Source organism: Haliaeetus albicilla, chromosome 11, assembly GCF_947461875.1.
Source record: "Haliaeetus albicilla chromosome 11, bHalAlb1.1, whole genome shotgun sequence".
In the NCBI taxonomy this organism is placed as follows: domain Eukaryota; kingdom Metazoa; phylum Chordata; class Aves; order Accipitriformes; family Accipitridae; genus Haliaeetus; species Haliaeetus albicilla.
The window spans coordinates 29,843,495-29,861,801 of NC_091493.1; the positions used below are offsets into that span (position 1 = coordinate 29,843,495).

At 38.9% G+C, this 18,307-nt stretch overlaps 1 protein-coding gene across 7 annotated transcripts in view; it reads left to right on the forward strand.

Moving 5' to 3' along the window:
- Window positions 1–18,307, forward strand: part of ADD3 (adducin 3) — a 102,323-nt gene that overhangs the window by 14,060 nt on the left and 69,956 nt on the right. Inside the window, exon 2 of one of the 7 annotated variants that reach the window (XM_069796937.1) lies at window positions 14,753–14,843. The exons of the other annotated variants lie outside the window; for them this stretch is intronic. The gene's annotated coding sequence lies outside the window, so the exon portion shown is untranslated. The remainder of the gene's footprint in view (window positions 1–14,752; window positions 14,844–18,307) is intronic. 7 annotated transcript variants of the gene reach the window in all.

An 18,307-nucleotide genomic window follows, 5' to 3' on the forward strand; every position in this document is an offset into this window, starting at 1 on the left:
GTTGTGAGATGCAGTGATTTCCTTCTAGCATCTCATGGGGGGGGAGTTTGCACTGGACTTGGATCCACAGCTACTGAGACTTTCTCTTTAGCCACAGCATCTTTCTTTGGCTCAGCCCATAAGGGAGCGGAAAAGCGGGAGGTATTCACACCACTCAGCTTGGCCAGCTGAGTCTTTCCCCTTAATCACATTCCTGCTTTGAATTGCTTTTTGGAGAACTCTCTGTGGATGCCGGAAGCCTTAAAACAAGGCAAACTCAACTCAGGCTTGGCTGGCTAATTAAGGTGCCCCAATAGAGTAGTGAATAGCACACTTGGGTTATTACGCCTGCATACAAATTCTTTGGATGGTGGGGCTTGGATACGTGAGTCCTCTCGTCTCTGTGCAGATAACACCCAGATAACAATTCTCTGTTTAGTTCTCAGCTCATTGTTCAGATTGCTGTCATATTTAAATATTCCATCTGCATATTGGCTTAACCTCTGGAAAGACTTGGGCTGTGAGGTTTTGGTGTTTTTTGTTTTTTTTTTTTTTTTTAAACTTTAAATACAAGCTGTGTAAATGCTACAGTATCCTATCTTTCTCCTTTTAAGATATTTTATCCCATACTGATGCAACAGCTGCTGGTGTTCACCCTTTCTGGGGACAGTGAAACCCTTCGTGCAAAATAGTTGGCACCTAGTAAATGAATGAAGGTTTTGCCATTGATTTATTAACATGTCCAGAAACCACCTATATGTTTTGGGTTCTCAAGCAGTTCAATTTTTTTTTGTCTGTCATCTTAAAAAAATAAACAAATGCACGTATATCCTCATTTGTTTCTCCTAACCCCCCCATCCATAGGTAGGCTTCAGAGTCACTCAAATCAAAATATTCTCAAATCGGAGTTTCTTTTATGTTTGACGAAAAGGCTTTGCTAGCAAGGCTTCTGTTATAAATAGTAGGTAAGTGCACCTGCCCAGCAGGGCTGCTCTTTTTGAGTGAGGCTGTAGCAGTTGAAGTTCAGAAGCAATTTTTGGGCACCAGATAGATAGTCTGCATGTGGGCAGAGCTGCTCACCTGCATCACCCACCCTAACTGAAGTAGCTGGAAATGCTTGGGTGAGAGCATAGCTGAGCCTTGGCGCTCAGACGCTGCAATAGCCTCTCTTGCTGAAATAACCTTTTCCTTGTGCAGCAGAAACAAGTGCTTTACCTCTGGGCTCAGATTGCCTTGTTTATCCATCCTCGCCAAAGTTTCCTCTCTGAACAAGCTGTTAGGTCTAACCGCACTTTAAATCAATCAGATTCCACCACTAAAGACAGTGTTTATACAACTATATATATTTTTTTAATCCTGTTGAAAATTATGCTAATTCAGATGTAACGGATGTTTAAAGTTCTTGTTAAAGGTCGCTTGGGACATTCTAAATAGTTGTGAAAAAATCCAGTTGTCCAGTCTTCTTGCCTCCAGGAGCAAATACAGTTACGTATCTGTTGATTAGAAATTGGCTGGTTGTGACAGGACTTTAAAATTGAAGCTCCGTTCACATCATCTGACACTGTATTTCTTAGGTGAAAATAGAACTTTTTCCCTGCTTTGGTTTTCATTCTTCAACTTTTCCATCATTTCATATGACCTTTGTAGTGCCTTGCTTGGAAAAGACAGTCTAGATCAATCAAATACCTGAGCTTTACCAATAAATGTAGGTGCTCGTAAGTGGCAATGTCCTCTGAAAGAGTTATTTAATTTTATTTTTCAAAGGCCCAATCAAAAGATAATTTGTAGGAGGGGGTGGTTTTCTTTTCAACTGTTGATTTTTAAGTGATGTCGCTGGTAGTCAACTAACCTAGCTTCAAGTACTTTAGTTCCTTCGATAAATACATTGCCAAGGCAATAACCTCAGTAACCATGAACCATTTGGGTTTTTACTAGTTTAATTTTATGAGCATGAATGTAGAGTGAGAGTAAAATGATTCTATCTAGAGAGAATTTTTCTTCTAGAGAGAATTTTTCTTAAACAGTAAATTCTCTATTCATATGAATATGAACTTGTCTGATCTAGTTCAGGAGTGCACTTGTTAAGAGGACTGTTCTTAAATACTTCAATACCTGGATATCAAATATGGTAAAAAGCTTCTGGGTTTAGATGTGGAATGATGCAGTCAGTCTTTCTGTGCTTTTTCTATCCTGTTGCAAAGAGTTTTATTCAAACTTTCTTGAGGTAAATAGATAGGATTTTATAAATCAGCAAGCATGAAAATTCTTATTCAGACTTTACTAATTTTGAATTTAAAGCTTACTTATTTCTATTCAATTTGTTGATTGCTCAGGGTTTTATCAGAATTAAACTAACTTTTATGTTCTAAGCAATGCTAGAGCACACCAATTAAATAGTTATCATATATTTGATTTACCTTACTGAGAGCTCTAGAAATTGGTAAGAGATTTTAAAGACAATAGTGATCAAAAACTTAGGTATATATCACTTGATTTTTTTTTTCTTTCTCAAAACACTAAAAATAATTGATTAAAGTGTCTTAAGTTTCTCCAATCCTGCGGGCAGAGTTGTAATAACTAATTTTTGTACTTTGAAAATCAAATTACAAATGGGGTGCAGTCCTAGGTAAGCATTGTTTGTAGTAAAGAAGCTTAGTCTAGACTTGGTTCTAACCTGCAATGTTGCCTTCTGAGAGCTGGTATAGCAATGAGCTGCTACAAAGCAGTGTTTCTTCAGTAACATGTTCAGTTTTTCTTGGATAAGGGTATACTTGAATTATTTTTGTGGTAGGTGTGTGAAAGGGGAGGGTGTGTAACTTTTTTAGTTCTAGGAAGCATTTTTTTGTGAGTTAAGAGACTTAGAGAAAATATAGAAGACAAGTGAAATGATTATACATAGAGAGAATTTTTCCTTAAACATTGGGTTCAAGATGTAGGCCACATCTGTAATCATGTTTTTAGAAATAAGTCCATATTAAATCGATTCTCTGCCAACAGCATCTGGTTGCACTTTATGTACGTGTTTTCTTTCATAAAGAAAGCAAATGATATGACATAACCCAGTCAGATAAAAATGATTGTTTATAATACTTTGTTTATTTATATAGCACCACAGGATGAAATACATCTTCATCTGAAAAAACTTACAGCAGATTACAAAGGTGAGCAGATGACATCTGCATTCCCAGATGGCCAGTCTGGGGTACTGTGTAGTGTGGTTGATAAGCCCTGCTTAAAGGGACATAAAATTAGTGGCCAAATTGCTAATCGAATGGGAGCTAATAGTTCCAGGTGCCTTCATGGGTAGTGTCCCACATCCTGTAGTGGCCCTGCGATGCTGGTAGCCCTCCTAAAGCATTGCATGAGGTTGGAAAGAGCAATACTGTGCAGTGACAAACCTTCACAAACATGGCACATTTTAGGACTGGTAGCAAACCCCTGGCACTGCTCACTGCTATGAGTAAAATTTGGGAGCAATGACTTGCTTTTAATAAAACAGACTGCATAGCAGTTGTTTGCATGAATTGTGCGGACTAATTTCAGCAGGTTGATCTTAATTATGCTCGTAGAAGTGGCTTCTTTGCTTACAAAACAAGCTGTCTGTGGGGCTTGTGAAGAGGTCCAGCTTGGATTCACCCTTTGGGTTCAACTTGGGAAACAGCCAAAAGGTAAGAATTGGGAATACCTTGCGAACATCAGAGGCATGATTTCCTGTAATAAAGAGTATTGGGCTGTGATGCCCTCAGAGCAAGGGGAGCTACACAGCGGGGTTTCGGCTGTTGTAATCCTAAACAACAGATCTCTTTAGCACATGCATACCAAGGTATTTAAGGGTGTCAGTCATGTCTTTCCCGCATGAAAGCTGGGCCACCTGCAGCTGTGGAAGAAGCTGTAGATGAAGCAGTGTTTAATCGAGCATGTGTGGTACTGTACTCCTGATTTTGAGACATTTGGAAGGAGCAATTTCCATATAGGCCAGCAGATAGTTAATTTGGAAATAGCTTCTTGTGCCAAAAACTTGATGGGGGCTTTTATGCCCTGCAAGACCTTGTATGTTAGTGAGGGACATACTGGGGAGGGAGGCAAGTGTCATCTACTGTAGGGTTTATTTCTTCCCTTAACAGGCTCCGATTAAACATGCACAAGGAAAGGATGTTTTGACAATTTGTACTTAGATAAAATATCCTTGTGTGGTTAATGGTCTCATCTGAGATCCAGGGTGTCTTTCATTTGGGATTTTTTAATTGATTATATATACATTAAAGTTGCTTAGAATATGCAGTATTCAACAAGTAATACTTTCTCTGACTTATTCCATTTCAACTGATTAGCTTATCTGTTAACAGCATAATTTTTTTTTTTTAATTCAGTCATGAGAATGGCAGTGGTTAGGGTAGATTTTTGTTGCAATACCAGAACAAAACAGGAATTTAAATACTGTGGCTATTAGACCTTTTAAAATTAGGCATCCTAATTAACAGAGCGAAACATGACTTAATTACTTAATGTAATTAACAGAATACCTATTACCTTTTTAGTTGCTAGGCTAAAAGGTTTTTAGCCAAGTACAAGCTTTCGCTGTGCATGATGACCCTTTAAAGGCCTTTGGGACTCTATCCAGCTGGCAGCTTGGCATTGCTGAACAGATGTGGCTGGTCTCTGGAGAGCTGATCTGTACTGCTAGCTTTATTAATTCCTGACATTCGTATTGATCTGTGGGTCCAAACAAAAGTAAAGAGTTTCATGTGGAAGTGGCATAATGTGTACGTTTCTGTTGGTCTTTTCCTGATATGTTCAGGATATATTTTGGTAGGTCTTAATATTAGTCTTAGCAGCTCTTATTTGTTGTTTGTACATGTGCATGTTTTACTGTTTCTTGGCTTCATGTTCTGTTCCTGGTGATTCATAGAGCATCAAAATGCACAGAAATCATGTTCTCAGCACTTTGGAAGACCTCTCCAGATAATTCTGAACACTGCTTGTTCACGGGAAGCAAGTGGGCGTGCTGGAGGAGCATTCAAGTTCCCTGAAAGTGCTCATGAATACTGAGGAACTGCTTTGCAGCTCCCTTCTGAGAAGAGAGTTCTTCACTTCTTCCAAATACTATTTAATAATTAAAATCTTGAGGTTGGGAGGAAGTATATTTTCCTGTAATAAGGACAGATGGTGTTGAAAAAGCAATTGAAAATTTGTGCTGATGGACTGGAGTTTGATTTCTCCTGGAATCTAATTTATATCTGCAAAAGGCGACCTGTAGTAAATTGGGATTAGTATGACAATAAACTCGAATCACGAGTGACAGATTTTTCTCTTAGTCTGGGGAGAGTTATAGTCAGATGTTCTGTGTATGGGAAATCTTTGTGGGCCACCAGTTAATGTAGTATTATCAAAGTACTAATCTGAAGATTTTTATTTTTTTTATGCTTACCAAATTTAAGAGGAAACTTGAAATGGTTTAGGAGTTTATGAATAAGAACAGTATGACCAGAAGTTGGCATGTTGGAGATGCTGATCACAGGCAGTTGCAGATGATGTTCAGATTATCTGGTTATCAGTGGAGGATGGCAGCGGGCTATGAATTTCCCTCTTCAACCACTCTCTAGCACAAATAAACATGGGAATGACTGCAACAAAGGTGCTGCACCAAGGCACATTACTGACCTCAGCCCAAGAAACATACAGCACTAGCCAATTTGTGATATAATTTGGGGAAAACATTTATTTAAATACTTACCGAAAACAGATGTTTGGGAGGTTTTTGTGGGTATGTTAAAGTCTTTTAAAAAAAACTTTAAAAATCCTGAACCGTAATTATAATAGCTGATAGGTTATACTTTCCAGTCCTTGGTCTCTGAGGCTGTGCTTTGATAATTTCTCCAAGGGAAGCTCTTGCTGGTCAGAAAGTAGATTCCGGTTGAGACCACCCAATAGTCACTGGATAGCAGTCATGCCAATATGTATGTTTTCATTTAGTATAAACATTTTGAACTTAATGACTTCCTGTTTCTAAGGCTGAGAATAATCTTGCTTAAAAAGGAAGGGGGGAAATATTAAAACAGGAAACTTGAGTACATGACTGCACTTTGCTAGTAAGCCTATAGGTTGATGCAAACTCAGGAGAAAGTTCGTGAGATGTTATGATATTACAACTTGCAATTCCTAAGGTGTTTGTCAAGCAGTTATGGTTGTTTTCATACAAAGACACAAACTTGTGCATTTTGCTGAACAGAAATGGAACCAGCAACAAGAGTTTGTTGAATGGAAGTGAGGAAGGGCCGGATGGCTGGGAAGACAGTGAGGGGAGAATACAGATGGTGTGTGAAGTAGTGTATTGACTTAATAAAATGCTACAGTGGATAGGATTTCTGTTTAACTAGGTAACAAGTCTCTGTTTACATTTCCAAACCCAATCTGAATAGGCAAATATTACTATAAAAGAGTAAAAAGAAAAGCTTAGATAAAACCTCAAGATTAGACTTGAATCATTAAAACATTCAACAGTTGGACTCAAGTTGAAGATGTCAATTCTATCCTAGTTTTGCTTTCTTTTCTAACTGAATTTGATGTACAAGTTCTTGATGTAGAAGCAGCATATAAAAGTGACTGTTTATTTTGTTTCTTGAGTTTAGCAGTGGAAGCAAATGAGTTGCAAAGATTGTGTAAATTGACTGAGGTGCACATACCCAGGAAATCTTACACTTCTGTAGTACTGTTTTGTTTTAGACCTGGACTTGGATTAATTCTGCTGGCCATCAACATATGCAGTCTTGCATCACCACTTTATGTAGTGCTCTGTTTGATCAGCGCATGTTTTCTTCCCTTTTTTAAAGTAATTTTTGTTGGGATCTAAGTGTGTACAATAAATGCCCTTAGCCAAAGTTGAGGATCTTGTTAGAAGGGCAGCTACTGAGAGGTGAGGAGGGGGATGGCATGGTTTGATTTAACTTTGCAAGAGTTGGGAGGGGGGAATTGAAACCAAATGAGGTCTAATCTTTACTTTCTTGAGGGAGGAACATATAAAACTAAATAGCATCCTTTTTGCATAGCAATAATTTACATTTGTACTGTTCTAACTCTACACTTGAGTATCATTTCAACTTATGGTTTTGAAGGAGGAAAAACAATCCATCCCAAAAGGGCTTTGTTAGAAGTGTGCTGGAGGAGCCCGTGAAAGTGAGTCAGTTTGACTAAGTTGCAAATAATATTCCATCTCAACTGAGGAAAAAAAGAAAACCCCTTGATTTCTGAAGGGGAAAGAAAGGTTAACTGGTCATGTTCTTATATCCTGATAACTTCTATTTTCAAGGAAGCTTGACCTGTGTATTGTGAAATGAAGTTTCTTCCAGAGTCGAAATGTAAGAATTTGCTTTTGCTTTTGGCAAAATAAGTTAAACTAATTGACCACTCTTCTGAAGTTTTGCATGGTCCAGGCATTCATCAAAATAGGGATTTGTCTTCTGAATGTAAGTAAATTTGGATATTGTTCTTGTTTACATCTTCTGTAAACTGACTGTAACACTTAGGTATAGTGTTAATGGTCCTGGGTTTTTTTTTTCCTTTTCCCCTTTGGAAAACTGGAATCCCTATGGTGAATGACAAACAAGGATTGCGTCAGTAAACTTTGTTATAGTAGCTGTTGCAGCAATATCTGACAGGATCTGTCTTTTTACTCAACGTGGTGATTCAACCAGGCAAAACTGTGCAGCAGCAGTATTTTCATTGGACTGACCCCTAAATCTGTTCATTATCTATCATTTAAGAAGTTGAGCATTTATTTTCCTGCATTGTTATTTTTATAGAATTTCTTCATATCTTAGAAGTAGTATAATCTCAACATGAAATTTAGTATCTTATGTTTTACCTGTAAGCAGCAAAAGGTCTTAGAAGGCAAAGCCTGGGGGGAGGAAGCAAACACTGCTGTGCCATACACCAGACAGACATTTTTGTTGCATTTATTCCTGAAATAGCTACTGTCATCATGTAGCCACTGAAATTCTTTATTTGTTGTTTTCCAACTGATAGCCTAAATTTCTTGAGTGGTGGAACTGTCTCCTTTAAAGCCTAATCTCCCCTTAATAGTACTGTCTTGAAATGTGTTTTAACACATGCTGAAATTTGGCTTTATGGAATGGGCAGTGGTATAAAGAATTTCTCTGGTACCAGCCATGAAGAGGATGGCAGTGGTTCCTGCTGCCTCCCTGGCATGTCTAACCTGGTGTGCTGGTTTTGGCTGGGATAGATTTAATTTTCTTCACAGTAGCTGCTATGGGGCTATGTTTTGGATTTGTGCTGGAAACAATGTTGATAATGCAGGGATGTTTTAGCTGTTGCTGAGCAGTGCTTACAGAGTCAAGGCCTTTTCTGCTTCTTACCCCACCCCACCAGTGAGTAGGCTGGGGGGCACAAGAAGTTGGGAGGGGACACAGCTGGGACAGCTGACCCCCACTGACCAAAGGGATATTCCAGACTGTATGATGTCATGCTCAGCATATAATGCTGGGGGAAGAAGAAGGAAGGGGGGGGGGACATTCAGAGAGATGGTGTTTGTCTTCCCAAGTCACCATTATGCATGATGGAGCCCTGCTTTCCTGGAAATGGCTGAACACCTGCCTGCCGATGGGAAGCAGTGAATGAATTCCTTGTTTTGTTTTGCTTGTGCACGCAGCTTTTGCTTTACCTGTCTTTATCTCAATGCACAAGCTTTCTCACTTTTACTGTTCTGATTCTCTCCCTCATCCCACCTGGGGGGAGTTAGCAAGTGGCTGTGTGGTGCTTAGTTGCTGGCTGGGGTTAAATCATGACACCTGGGCATTCTCATCTGCTTCTACCTGTTCAGTTTTAGCCCTTCTCTCAATTTCTGTATGGTTTTTGCTGTGTAAGAAAGACGTAGTCTGAAATGAAGAAAACCCTACCTGCTAAACATGTCTGGAGTGCCTGTTAGGGACTCATTTCCACAGCAGGCATTAGGAGGTTAGCTACTTGCTGTGGGTATGCCTTTCTTCCTCTCTCTGAAGTGATAAGTATCCCTCGGCACAGGAATTTTTGAGTACAGCCTTTATGGACATTTTGAATACAAAACCAATCACACTTTACTGCATTATTGTCATTCAAGGAAACGAAGTATTATTGCTTCTACTGTTTTTAGCAAGGCAATAAGTGGCAGCATTCTTCTGTTTGGAGAAATACGATTATTCATCTCTATTGGAATATCTTATAGAGTAAGTTTTGTAAGGAAAGGCTTTGAAACTCAACATGAAAAAAATGCTAAATATATATATATATATCCCATTGAATACAGAATGGTATCTTAAAGAAGCGTGTTCTTGTCTTGCCAAAGATGAGATCAAAGTTATTTGACATTTCCACATTGTGTTTACACATAAAACCATTATTCTGATTTGCATTCAGCGTGATGCATGTGACAGGCCATTATCTGGATTATTCAATGTGTATAATTAGGCATTTACTCTTTTCCTTTCAGAGTATCTGTGCAAGGGTTTAAAAATTTGAAGTAATAATGATCTGTGCACTTTCATACAGCATTTGCATAATTAATTTGGGAGGTTGGTCAGAAGGACTTATTTTGAAGCTTTTGTGCTGAAAATAGGTTCCATTAATTTATAGAGATGGGTATTGATGTGCAGTCTGCAGTGGAATAGCGTAGTGAAGTAATATCCTGGCCTGTGGTAATGTATCTGGGATTTTAGGCCTGGGCTGTTATCTCTGGGCTGCTGGCCTTCAGGCAAACACTTTTGGTAGTAGGCTCTTAATACTGGTGTTTTGAGTTGCATTGGCTTTTCCTTTTGAAAGTGGACAGCTGTGCAAAAAGAATTGTCCCTGCCCAAACCAATGCAGCACATATGCAAACTGTGGAGCATTCTCTCTGGAGGTGAAATTAGCTCACTTGAACACCTGTATTGAAACTGCTTTAGAAAGATTTTATTTTCAATTCATGGTTCAGTTTTTCTTGAATGTAAAGGAGACCTGGATTTATTTGGAAATGTGCACTTAAGATAACTTTTTTTCTTTAAAACCCTTTGTATACCCAGAGAGAAACTATTGCTGTGAGAGTGATGGATAACAAGACTTGTTATGCCTCTTGCAGATACATACACACATTCCAACTTCCATTGCTAAGCAGTGGGTTATGTGGCTGGTTGGTAGAAGGAATGTTTCATTTCAAAGTTTTGGAAGTGCACCACATACTTATGAAGTTTTAAATTCTCCAAAGAATTCTGATTATTTTGGCTTGGAGGAACCAATTTTGTGGAGTTCCCTGGTGTAGCTGCCCTTTAGGTCTGCCTGCATCCTGACTGCGATCCCTGCACGTGGGGTGCAGCACTGGCTGGGGAGAGCATCTGAAGCAGCCCCATGTCTTCAGCTCCACTGGTGGAGAGACTCGGGGGGACCCCCTCCGAAGTCCAGTACTCATTGTAGCAGAGGAACCCGCTTGGGGTTCATGGTGTGGAAAATCCTGAAAATCAGCACCTTTTACCTGGCCTTCTTTGAGTTCTTGGAAAGAAAGAAATGTTTGCTGCCTCACTGGTTAAAAATTTGTTTTCCCTCTGAAAGAGGAACCATGAGATGTGGGCAGTTGGGTTTTTAAAAAGTCATAGGGGAACTGTGGCACACATGAACGAGCAGACTATAGTAAGTGCCAACTGTATTACAGGTTATTTTTAGTGTCTCTTCCTGCACTGTTGAGAGGAGTAGGCTGGTACTGGTGGTGAGCAGGAGTGCATCCTGCTTATGCCTCTCTGCTCTCCCTCCTCAAATGGATGGGTGTGCCTCGCCAGTGAGGTTGCTAGTTAAATTGCTAGTTTAGGATGCTCAAGATTCAATTCCTTAATTGGTTTGGAGGGATTTTGCTACACGCACCTTCTGCAGATGATGCCATTTGCTACAGAAGCAGCATAAACCCAGAAATTTTGTTCCCTCGGATTCTGCCCTGTTTCCTTAGAAACTGATTTCATACCATAACTGTGGACTGAGAATCAAGTCGCTTCATATTCTCTCTGTTAGAAACATGTAAAATCAAATTGATGCACACTAACTGCAAATATATTGGTCCTCACTTCTCTGCAGTGAATCTTCTCTTCTCTGCAGTGAATCTTCTCTTGCTGATCATTTGCCAACTCAGATGCTCTAGAGAACAGAGCCCATTAGGCTGTGATTGCTATTCCTTTGATTAAGCTGTGAGTAGTTGTCCTTGCTGGAAGTAAAACTTATTTTTAGTAGCTTGCATGAATTTTTCAGCTTGTGTCTCAAGAAAAGGAAGTTCAGTTGCCTAATTGATTATTGTCCATGTCTTCACTTCTAAAAGAAAAAAATATTACAAATTCTGGGGAAAATTTGAACAGCTTGAAATCACATAAAGGGGCGAAAAAAAGTCATTGTTAGTGGAGGTATTGCTCAACTGGTAACAGATCTCCTAGTGTTTTGTTTCTGATAAATAATTTGGCAGTGCTTCCCTAAGGCAGAGATGTGTTGCATCTTCACTATGCTTCAGCTAATTTTAATAATGTGTTTATTTATACTGATGGTCTTTTGTGGGTTTTGGAGATGAGGAGGCAAAAAACTGGGAAGGAGTAATGTTGAATCAGTCTAGAAACTGGCAACTGCAGAATGTTTGGTTTTGTTAATGTTGCATTAAGTCCTCATTTCATGGATGTGGAAGAGGTAAATGTTAGCAAGGGAAGTGTTTCTGCCCCGGCTTTGTGCCCTTAATTATTCTGGTCCAAGCATTTGTGTGGCCACAGAGCTTTATGCAAGATCTACGTTGCGTTATTTCATATGTGGTGGTCTTTGGGTGAGTTATTTCAGTAGTTATTTTTTCACATAGACATGTTCCATGAATTAAAAATGTAATTGTTATCTCTGTACTGTATTTCTTACTCTAATGAATTTACGGTGGTTGTGGTGTGAAACCTCCTGCGCATTTGTGATTGAACTTCTACTCCTTGGTATTGCAGAAGAGCCATTGAAGAAACAAGAAGATACTTGACGTGATCATTAAAAATCATTATGCCTCTGGAGGGTCGCTTCTTTGAATTAAATTCAGAGGTTCAACCTGAAAATAAACAACAGCAGGTAGTTCTCTTTAAGCAGTTATCCCTTTAGAAAGGTATTTTTCTTCTAGTACTTGTTTTCTAATTTATGGTACAGTGTAGTTCTACATTGGTGTCTTTCCCTTATCACAGGTATTAAATTAGCTCATTAAACTGAATTAAGTTTTGAAATTAATCAGATGTTTGAGTCAAGCATCACAAAGCATCGGGAATCTTCAATTCCTAATTAAAGAGTTAGCTGCATGTCATGCATTGCACATTGCTTTCATTAATTTTCTCTGTAACAAAGGGGCCAATCTGGCTTTCATTGAAACTTGATGCAGATTTCTGGTGCATGTCAAGTGGAGTAGAATAAAGCTGCAAAATAGCTTTTAATGATAAGCTATAGTTGACTACCTTTGATCAAAAGAGATGGTTTGCCTTGAAAAATAGGGTTATAAAACGCACTAAAAGGGAAGCCTTATACAACAGCTCAGATAAAACCCACCTACTTTTATCGGGTTTTAAGAACATGTGGTTGAAAGTAAAAACCAGTTTGAGGTAGTTGCTTGTCTTCTGCAGTTTGCACTTTTTCTGCAAGTTGTCTTTGGCACATTTGTATCTGCAGTGTTGGGAGGGGAGTTGCAGCATGGATATTTTGATGAAAGGTGGAGGAACGGAGATGCAGCAGTCCTGCACTAGCAGTGAGCTACTGGGGGAGGGAGGGACACCATCAAAATGAGTACAACTTCAAAAATAAATGTTTGTCTATGTTCCTTTTGAATTTGTCTCTGATCTTAGTTTGGCAATAGTTCATTTTATTTGCAAAATTGTCACTTTTTGCTTTCTAAATAAACACTTTGGTGCAATTGCTACTGTCCTAATCCATCATGTGTGAACTTTCGTGCTGTTTGTAAGGGCTTTTATGAAGAGAATGTGGAAACTGAGGGGAAAAATAGTAACTTCACTTTTTAAAAAGAAAAAAGGCAGCACTAGAAAATGGTAAATGAAGAAGTTGTCTGACATCAGTAGAGGTCATAAGGAAGACTGTGCAAGCTCCCCAGAGGGCACAATAATTTTTTTGAGAAAATAAAAACTTAAAAAATAACTGTACAGAGAAGATGGGAAGATATTAAGGGGATTTTCTTTGTTCATGAACAAATTTAACTTTCTTCTCAGTAAAGTAAATACAGTCCAGATGGCTGGAAAGTACAAGATGCTCCCAGGGGTTAGGGTGGAGGTTGGATGAATTAAGCTTTGTAGAAGTCAAAAGTGAACAAGTGAGATACAGAGTTTAAAAAAAAAAAGTGTAGTTGGTTTCTATTCTTTCTCAAGTTTGTGGTCTGGATTGAGCATTCCATGAGAGTGATTAAATTAAAGAATATAAAGAGGCAATGTTTCTGTTTATAATATCAGAATAGAGTAGGAAGAATACTGATAAAAATCTGTTTTTCTTTCACCAGTGGAGTTTGTCAGTTTGTAAACAAATCATAATCTTAACTTCTAAATATGGCTTGTTTCAATAAATAAGGGGTTTGGTACTTTGTAGCTGAGGAAAAATATTTAAAGATCTGTATGTGCAGTGGTCATTATTAGTTTTGCAGCAATAGTGGCGTCATGAATCCAGCTACAGCTTTATCCATAAGTTAATACTGAAAGAAAATAATACCATACATTTGAAGTTTATGTTGTGAAATGTCTTCTGATCATCTGTCATCAGGCACAGAGATTCCTTCTGGGAGGTTGTGCTGTGCCTTGATGCGACTGGGCTGGTTGCCTCAATCACTTTCGGGAGTGTTGGGAAAATCCTGTCCATCCCCTTGAAACTTCAGCTGCAGGGCTTCATTTTTATTTCCATTCTTCTCTTCTTGTTTTTGGGCACGGTATGAGGCAAGTTCTGACTGTGTCAAAGAGATGCAGAATGCGAGTAACGTTGCTGGAAATGCTCAGAAGTAATGTTACTGAAGTAGAATGGAAGTAATGTTTCAGCTTCATAGCTGAAAGAGAAAACTGTGTGCTGGTGCAGATGTAGAGATGCTGTAGATTTGATGGCTTAGAAATAAAAACAACATAGTATTAAAGGAAAAGGTGAGATTAGAAAGGAATTGGCTACTCAGGTGGTCGAAGCATCAAGTTAGCTAGCATCTCTTCTTAGTAAAAACATCCTGAGTGGACATTTTTAGGAGTGAATTGGCAAAGACAGTTTGCAAAAAAACCATGCTGTGAAATGAAATGTCGCGTGAGAATGTGCTAGATCTTATTGTTACTTTATATGAAAAAGCATGGAAAGATGCCCTATGAAACTTGCCTTGCTTTTTATCCTTAGGCACACCACTATCGCTGTACCAGTACTATAACTTCAAATGTTTAACTATATTTTTTTTTACGTGCAAGTCGAATGAGAATGGTATATCAAATGCACATACCTGAGTGAGTTGGGAAGTTGGTCTTCTTTCCTTGTGTGAGAGGTGGAGCCCAAGGGAGCAGAGGTCTTGCTCCCTGAAGTGCCCATTCCTTTCCTGAAGCTTTGATGCTGTAGTGGGTGTCTTGGGCAGAGTAGGAGGTAGATAGTCTGCATACAGCACCAAAAAGTTGCTTCCAATTGCAAATTTGAGGTGAGTAAAATGTAAAAATGTTCTCTTGTGGATGTCAGATTGAGAATAGAAAGTGCTAGATAGGTGCAGGGCTGTTTCCTAGTGGTAAGCTATTGTATTTATTATTTATAGGAGGCTAGCCAAAGCGATGCTTAGGGGCAATTCTCATACCAAGAGCACACATGGCAATGGAAGAGGAGGAGCGGGCCGAAGATGAAGTGTTGTAAGTGCAGGGGATGGTGCTGAAAACTGACTGCAGAAATAGGAGCGAAGCATGAAAGGAGGGACCTGCAATGGGTGGAGGGTGGGATTTCTTAAAACTGTTAGCAGTCTTGGCATTTTTGAATGAATATGTATTGCTGAGGGTGGGATCCTGTAAACCGCTAGGGAGGAGTGGTTGGAGTGGATGGTTTCAGGTGAGAAACTGAGAGCAACTTTTAAAATGTGGAGTGAGTATGACATATTCATAGGTTAAATCTGATGACAGTAATGAGATTGTAGCAAAAGCTAATGAGTTGGAGTACACACTGAAAGACTGGTAGAAAAGGAGAAAAGAGATTTTGTCTCAGGGACAAGAAGAAAGCAGGAAACCTGTGCTAACAAAAGGTGAGGAAGGAGTCACGCCAGGCTTTCACATTTCATTTGCTTTTTAAAAAGAAGGAATGTAAGATATATGTGGGTTGTTTTCTTCCAGTAGAGATTTAAAATCTGAAGAGTCTGAATCCAGAATATATATAGAGTGCAGCAAAAAAAGTAGAGGTGAAAAAAGATTAGGATGCAAGTTCAGGGGCATTAAATAGCAGTTGGAAAATGCTAGGTGTCTTTTTTGTTCACAGTTACCCAAACCTTGGGCATAGCTTGAAAATGACTTTGCTTAGATGTATTGTGTGTAGCTTTAACGTATGCTTTTTCATTTTTCATAATGAAGGCTAAAGGAACACTGTCTACCTCCCCTTGACAGGCTTTTTGAAGCCACGGTTGGCACTTGTATTTTGTCTGGCTTGAAGTACCTGTCACTGAAAGAGATGCAATGTATTAACAAATATGAATGAATACAGCTTGACTAATGCCAGTCTCAGGAGGGACTCCATCTCATTTTAAGGGGGTGAGGGGAACAGAAGTACATAATGCTGAAATTTGTTTTCCTGAGGCCAGTTAAGATGCCTGTTGCAGAACTGTACCCAGCATCCAGATCCTTAAGACCATTCAGATGATGTCTGAAACTGCCATTTCCCAGTGCTCGGACTGTATTTATGTGAAAATTCAATAATGCAGTAATTAAAATACCCCATCTGAAACTATTTTTACAGTCTTGCTGAGACACAGTAATTAGAGTAATACCAGACAGCAGCTATATTCTTTACAACACTGAATTGCTGAGCATTGAGCCTTTAGTAGTGGGATTTATCAGGTAAAATAGAATAGCAAGTTATTATAAACTATAAACCATGAGGTAAGTGTGAATGAGCATCTTCATTTTCATATGTATTTCATTCAGCCAGAAGTCATAATTAAAGCTTTTCAGATATTCTTCAATAGCTTTGACTTGCAACATTTTTCTAAAATCAATCTCTGCTTCCTTATCAGCACCAACGCTTTCACTGATTGTAGTGCCAATTCAACTTGAGTAGAAGTGTTACATAGACTCCGCCCAATAGTTTCTTGCCTTTCTGAACATGCATCTTGGTGTAGCGACTGTAGGAAAAAATAAAAATGAACTGTGCTTCTTAATGAAAACCAGCAAATCATTTCTTGCGTAGCTTGGTGTTACTGTGTTCTAATTGTGGAAATATGCGGTGTGCTCTAACTACTGCCCTGCCTTAAAGTCTGCAGAGTTTGGGTAGTTCTCTGTAGCATCACCAGTAAGATTAAATTGAAAAGCTTTTGGTGCATGTTTTTCTCTAGGATGCTGACAGCAATAAAAATAAAAAATAGTTTTTGAGTAGTCTTCTAAATGCACAGATTTTGGCATATCAGCTGATGTGGTTTTTTGGTTATCTAGTTAAGATAGTAACTGGAAAAATAATTTTCTGGTGTACTATTTGTAATTAAACCAAGCTGCTTCTTTGTATAATTTATGTTTAGATCTTTAGCATGATCTAAAAAGGAGGGGGAGGGTTCATATGTTTGTAACTTTAGTTCTAAAGCTGAATTCTGCAACACCAAGAATGTGCTGTGATGCAAGGTCAGCGCTTTGAGAGTTCAATGTGCATCTCTGAAAGAAAAAAATCAAGAGATGCAATAGCTCAAACAAAGCCTAGCTTGAGATTTTTAGCTTCCTGTTCAGTAACCCCTGAAAAATGGTTTTGTATGTGAAAATATTATGGGAGACTTGCAATGGCTATTTTATCACTTATTGTCTCAGAAGATAAAGTACAGTACAGACACGTTTCGTTTATGACAGTGACCTTTTCCTCCAGGGTGCCATTGGGATGAGTTTGTTGTCAAAGCCATCTGGCCCCGTTCGCCCGCACATGGGATACCAGAGCCATATCCCATTCTCCTTTTTGAAGAGCATGGAGGATTTTCCCATGTTCCCTCCTAAAAGGGGAATTCCAAAATTTGAAATCTTGTAATTGTAAGAGTGGTTTCCTTGACTACCAGGGTAATAATCCCTCTGCTATAGATTGTAAACACTCTTCCACACAAGCAAAGTTCTTTACCGTCTCTATCTGAAGTTAAGACACTTGTCTGTCTTTTCTACCATCCAAAATTCTTGACTTGTTTGGCACACTAACTCCATAAAGCTTTGTCTTTCATGGGTTTTGTTTATTTTGTTTTTTCCTTCTGAAAACAATTTGGTCTCTTTGTAGCACATTTCAGTTTTGTTCTGTTTTTATGACTTGTTCCCCTTGCTTTCCTTCAGCTGCAATGGAGAGAATTAAGTACAGTTGTAGCCCTGATTAAAATCTTGGCTTAATTGAGTTGCAAATTTGCAATGACAGATACTTGTCAGGGTGCCAATTAGTACCTTTTAGCATTCCTGATGCCTTCCTGAATTCTGATGATACTCTGTTTTTACCATTGGTTATGTTCCTTCTCTTCTCTCGCAGCGTGAAGCTCAGCACAGGGTGTAAATTGCTTTCTCCATGATAGTTACTTGTTAATTAGCTGCCAAGAAAATTAAGTCCTTTGTAATGCCTGTCTTACCTTTCCCTTGGGGTATCTCTGATACTTGGTCTCCTCATGCAGGATCTGAAGGCTGGTAGGCTGAGAGTACGAAGAGTACCATTGCCCATACCGATACACCAACATTTCCAGCTTCCTTTGAGGGGATTCATAGTGTCAGTTTGCATTGCTCAAACAATAATCCCAAACAGAGAAGTTGGTGAGGAAATCTTCATTAGACTAACATGGGGGATATTGAGTAAGGTACAAGGGATATACTACCAGTAGTACTGCTTTTTCTTCCACTTGGCAAGTTGAGTAACAGCCAATGTTTTCGTGCCGGTGCTCCTCACTAGCATCACCTGCCTTACTGTCAGGGAATGCTGGAGGACTGAGCCTTGTTGCTGATATACTGAGTTATGATTGGGGCTAGGGGTCTATTTCTGGTTGATAGGGATGCTAACAGTATTTTGGGAAAATCCAACAAATAAGTAGATATTGCAACAGAAAAAAAAATTTGATTAGACAAAGATGCTTGATAATTAAACAGAAGTTCTCTCTCTCTCTAACCCTTGGGAA